We start from the raw sequence: 6,000 nt of genomic DNA on the forward strand, positions 1-6,000 counted from the left end.
TGACAGCACAATCAACCACAATATGTAAATGATTGTTCTATTTCATGCCTGTGGGTACAGTCAGTCACCATAGGTAGTACAAGACCCCAGGTCCTGACATGGTTCCCTTATTCCTTGGCACAATTCCCATCTCCTTCCCTGTTTTAGTTTTCCCCATAGCTCATATCACTGTCTGACATATTTAACTTCTGTGTGTGTCTGTCTCCCCCACCGGAAGCTCTGTGAGGCCAAGGAATTATATCCATGTTGTCTGGTACCCAAATCAGTGCAGGGCATATTAGAAATGCTCAATAAACATTTGCAGAAGGAATGGATGAAATCAATACAATTATTTGAATTCTTTCTTCCAAATCTAAAGATTTTGGAACCACAGAAGATATTTCTGCAGTGTTCCAATATATTCACATTGTTTTGAACATCTCAAAAGGAGGTCTCACAGACAAGCCACTTTTTGTACTAAACACAGGGTTTCTAGAAACCTGTCATTGTTCTACCATCTTAAAGTCTCCAAATAAACTGAGAATGGACAATCTCCAGGACTGCACACGCTTCTGCCAAGTCTTCACCTAACAAGAACCACATCTGCAGGCCTGGCTCACTTTCACCTGGCTCCCACTCTACTACCGAGTCCTGCAGATGGCTCTCTCAGCTGGCACTGGCACCCATGGCATGAAGCCAGAAACAAAGATAGGAAATTCCTTTAATTCAGAAACAAATTTGCCTGATTCCCACATGAACAAAATGTTAGCTGCCAGACTCAGCTCTATACATGGGAAGTAGACACAATTCATTAAAAAAAATTTTTTTTTTAAGTTTTAAAAGTTTATCTTTTTGGCCACATATGGTGGCTCACACCTGTAATCCCAGTACATTGGGAGATGAAGGTGGGAGGATCGCTTGAGCCCAGGAGTTCAAGACCAGCCTGGGCATCAGAGTGGGACTCCAACTCTACAAAAAATTAGCCAGGTATGGTACATATGCCTGTGGTCCCAGCTGAAGTGGGAGGATTGCTTGAGCCCAAGAGGTTGAGGCTGTAGTGAGTCATGATCACACCACTGCACTCCAGCCTGGGAGACACAAAGAGACCTTGTCTTAAAAAAAAAGAGTTCATCTTTCCAAATGTCGTCTGGTAAGACAAATGTACCTGATAAATTACTTTAGGTTGTTAAAGACTCACTGAATGTTATAATTAATTTGACAAGCTGTTGCTTGATGGAGCTTTAAAATTCATGTTTTATTTAATTTTTGGTGTATGGAGAACAGTGTCTATTGGCAACAATAATTCCTATTTATTTGTTTTTCTGTTGACTCTCAAATAGCAATTACATAATGCTCTCAAAGTAATGGTAAAAGAGACTACCAGCTTGAGAATGTGTAACAAAAAAGACATTTTACACATCAAAAGGTTTTATACCTCTAGAATATTCTACACATCAGAAGCTTTTAGAATAGCAAGCAGCAGCGTTTCTAACAACTCATAGAAGAATGGCTAAGCTTTTAAATCCCAAAACGAAGAGTCATTCTAACATCTTCCACCATTCTTCTCAAAGCTTCCACCAAGACTTTCTTCACAAATACTGTGGTCAAAAGGTTTAGGGTTTTTTAGCATATACTATCTCAGCCAGCCTACCAGTCAGCCAGTGTATATTATGTGCTAACCCCACGAGAGACATGGAGAATTCTGAGAGCAAAATATAACTTTTATCACAAGTTTCTGGATTCATTAGCAAAATAAAAAGGATGGATGGGATGATAGCTAAGATCATTTCTAGTTAATTTGTTTGGTTTTCACTTCAGAATGGTCTCACACAACTATCAAACTGCATTATAAGACATCAAGTTAAGGATGTCTTAAAGCAATTAAAATCTGAAATTTCAAAACAGTTCAATACATGGAGAATTCTTATCACTGGGTCCTAATATCTGATGTTCTGAAACTTAAACATACAGCTTTGAAGCTTCAAATATTATTTAATTTCCCAGGGACTTTTCTCTTAAGCTCATTTGCTGATTACTTGGGTTCCTTGCTTTTCCATTTTCCTACTTGCATCTCAAAATGAGGCATAAATTACACAAATTATACAAAACTATACAATAAATAATCAAAATACATTTCCTTCCCAGACCCAAAACCCAAAATGTTAAGTTGCACAATATCGTGTAGCGTAATCAAATGCACAGAAAATCTCCTCCCTCAGTGAACCAGAAACCCAACAAGCCCAGTCCGACAAACTGAGGAGCACGCCATCACCACAATGTCACCTAGTCTTTGAGAACTTACTCCAACTTGGTGCTGACCCTGCACTAAGAGATTCAGGTTTTCTAGTCCCACTGGTTTCTGTTCCAGGGCATCAAAGCACCCACATGTAGCCTCTTCATGCAAAACAACATCACACACACACACACACACACACACAAACTGCATTTAGAACCAAGTCAAATACCACAAACATTATATGTTACCAAATTTTCAGCAATGTGACTGCCACTGTATGAACTACAAATCGTTCGAAGCCATTATTTACTTTTTCTAGAGCGAGTGGCACTCTCCAGGGAGAAAAGCTAACAGGCTACCCCCAATCTCCTCATCAGCCTAACTTCAGTTGTTTTTTCACTAAAACACCTAAAGATACCAAACACAACTGCTACTAACAGTGGCTCACGGAGATCCTGGGCAAAGGAAAAGAGGTTTTCAGAGCTTCAAAAGCGCACTTGGAGATTCAGACACACCCTCATTCCTCTTTGGGAATCACTGATATGAGAGATTCCAGCTCAACACGCATTCCTGGAATTCTGAGTTCTCACCATAGAATCTTTAGCCAAGGCAGTCCTCAGGAAGAGCTGTTAAGTTACGGCACACTTTACGATGGTGACGCTCACTTTAGATTTGAAAACAGATTTATGGACTAGCCCAAAGTAGCCTGTAATCAGACTCAGAGGAAGAACATGTTTCCACTTTAATAAAACTTCTTCTCCGGTAAACCTATTCAGGCAATTAAAATGTGTTCCAATTTCTACTTCCCAAGCCTTTACATTCTTTGCTCTTAGGAAGAGAATTCAATAAACAAAACCTGAATTTTAAACCTGAATTCTAATTGCCTGAGGCTATTTTATACTTAAATAAATAAATAAATAAATAAGTGGCATAAACTAACAAATGTTTTGTATTTAAAGTATGTTTTTATAAGGTATTTACCTACCTTTAACGCAGCCTTTTAGTTGGGACTGCACTTTATGGAAAACTCCACACACAAAGCACCCTTCCTCCTAGTACTTCAAGGTCCTTATGAAGGAGCAGAACTTTCTAAACAGGAAACCAAAGCACAGAAAGGCAGAGCCTTAGTGACACTAGAACCCCAAATTCTTGGCATTCCCCAGCCTTAAGTTCCAGGCTCCTATCATTAATCATCACATACTACATGCTTTGCATGTGGAGACGGGTCTGTTTGATGATTTTTTTTTCTTTTCTTTGGTGGGGAGGATTTGGCAAAAGTGATAAACATGAAAGAAAATAAAATTTTGACAAGACCAATGGTGGTGGTGTGGAGTTTCAAAGCCCATCCTATGAAAGAACCACCTTTCTACTTTACATTCTGACTTTATTCTAAAACTACCTTCAACAAAGTCAATGAGATGACTTGCTAGAAAAGCCCATGAAAATGACAGTCCAGATACAGAAATCCAAATGCAACAAATCAGATATTGAGATATTGAGATATTAAATCAGATACTGAGACCTTTCCACAATGGCAGATTTAATGGTTGAGAAAAATAACAAGCAAGGCTACAGTGCAAACTGAATTTGTCTGTAACTACAAAAAGTAGTTTAGTATTCAAGATCTACTTTCCAACAAAGAAATTTATATTCCATTAAGAACCCTGCAACCTTTGACATAGTCTTTGGTTCACTCCCCACCAGAACCACAAAGTAATTATGACGCACCTCAATAGTGACACAGGCTCTGATCCAAGCTTCCTACAGGATGACACTTTTCCAGATGGCACCTGAGGCTGTCAGGTACCGTCAGGTATTTCCTATGTTGGAAAAATACTCAAGGATATTACATAAGACTGTTCCTCTCCTGTATATGCACTAACTTCAGAAAGCCACTAATAACTGTTTAGGAAACACACTTCCTTTTCTCATGATAGAAACTCTTCCATACCTGGGAAATAAGAGCTAATGTTGTTCATTAGCCAAGAGAAGCTAAGGTTATTGGGAATTGTGAAAAATGGCACATTACTGGGTTCAGCCCAAGAGAATGAGACAAAATTATGCTTTTCCTGAGCCCCAGAGACTACAAAATCCAGTTATATTTTAAGTAGCCATATTTTAGAGATTTATATACCATTCAGTGATAAAAATAAATGAGAGTCCCAGGCTTAAGGCACCATTATTCAGTTTTTAAAATTGCAGAATATTTTCTTGCAGGATTTGGTTCAGCCAACTACAGGATGAAAAAAAAGTATTTCTAAGCTACACAGGTGAGCAACAGATTGGATCCTGGATTCAGAAATTAGTGGAAAATATATGAGCCATTAATGAATTCCGGCAGGCTCTTCTCCAGATGACTGAGATCTTCCAAAATCAATACTCTAAGAAACTATTACTACATTTTGAATTTCCTACTGTGACCAGAAAAACAACATATTCAGAGTACTAGTTGTTTTTTGTTTTGTTTTGTGAGACAGGATCTCGTTCTGTCACCCAGGCTGCAGTACAATGCAACAAAAGCAGCTCACTGCAGTCTCAGATTTGACTAGAGTCAAATTCTAGTTTTGCCACTTATTAGCTGTGAGACTTGAAGCAGATCACTCAGGCATACACAAAAATTGAGTTTAAAAAAAATGGAACTAATTCATAAGGCCACAAGTGATTATATGTATATAGCACGAAACATAAAAGATGAGCCTAGAATAGCAGTTCTCAAGTTTGTTGGTCTTAGGATGCCTTTACACTCTTAGAAATTATTCAAGACTTCAAAGAGCTTACCTTAAAAAATTCTACAAAACATAAGAACATGCATGTACATAGCCGGGCACGGTGGCTCACATCTGTAATCCCAGCACTTTGGAAGGCCAAGGCGGGCAGATCACTTGAGGCCAGCAGTTTGAGACCAGCCTGGCCAATATGACAAAGCCCCATCTCTCCTAGTGCCAGCAGTCCCAGCTATTTGGGAGTCTGAGGCAGGGGAATCACAATCGCTTGAACCCAGGAGGTGGAGGCTGCAATGAGCTGAGATTGCACCACTACTCTCCAGCCTGGGCAACAAAGTAAGGCTCTGTCTCAAAAAACAAAAACAAACAAACAAAAAAAACCCCAGCATACTTTCCAATAGCCAATATATGGTTTCTAGAAAACTTCACTTTATACGTGTAAGAGAATAAGAATAGAACAGGTAAATTATGTCTTATTATTATGAAAATTGTTTTGATCTCACAGACTCACTAATAGGGTCTTGGGAACCCCTAGGCATCCTCAGACTATACTTTGAGAACCATTGGCCTAGCATACAAAAACCACGGAAGCTGTCAAAGACTATTAAGGTTATAAATCAAAAGGATTCAGGAGACCACACAAAGGGATTCCCATTGGCCAAAGATGAGACAATTTTAGTTTCAATAAGAATAAATGAAATGGCCTGGAAGGTGGCTTATGCCTGTAATCCCAGCACTTTGGGAGGCTGAGGTGGGAGGATTGTTTGAACCCAGTAGTATGAGGCTGCAGTAAGCTATGATCGTTCACGGCACTCCAGCCTGCAGACAGAACAAGACCCCACCTCTTACAACAACAACAACAACAAAAGAATAAATGTAATGGTTTGAAACATCAAATATTTTAAAATTAATGAATTCTTAATGAGCCACGAATTTCTCTTTCTCTCTTTCCCCTGCTCCCCAAATTGGTTATCTTTGGATGCTAGGGAGCCAAATATTTTGAAAACTGGTAGATAAATGGAAAGAATCGAGCATTTTTCTTGCCTTTTTTTTTTTTTTTTT

The 6,000-nt window shown here is 38.9% G+C and overlaps 1 protein-coding gene across 6 annotated transcripts in view; it reads right to left on the reverse strand.

Annotated features, from left to right (window-relative positions):
- The window catches only part of STXBP6 (syntaxin binding protein 6), a 257,801-nt gene that overhangs the window by 209,489 nt on the left and 42,312 nt on the right, over positions 1 to 6,000 (reverse strand). Inside the window, exon 2 of one of the 6 annotated variants that reach the window (XM_017851868.1) lies at positions 3,201 to 3,304. The exons of the other annotated variants lie outside the window; for them this stretch is intronic. The gene's annotated coding sequence lies outside the window, so the exon portion shown is untranslated. The remainder of the gene's footprint in view (positions 1 to 3,200; positions 3,305 to 6,000) is intronic. 6 annotated transcript variants of the gene reach the window in all.

Source organism: Rhinopithecus bieti, unplaced genomic scaffold (genome assembly GCF_001698545.2).
Source record: "Rhinopithecus bieti isolate Rb0 unplaced genomic scaffold, ASM169854v2 scaffold_32518, whole genome shotgun sequence".
In the NCBI taxonomy this organism is placed as follows: Eukaryota; Metazoa; Chordata; class Mammalia; order Primates; family Cercopithecidae; genus Rhinopithecus; species Rhinopithecus bieti.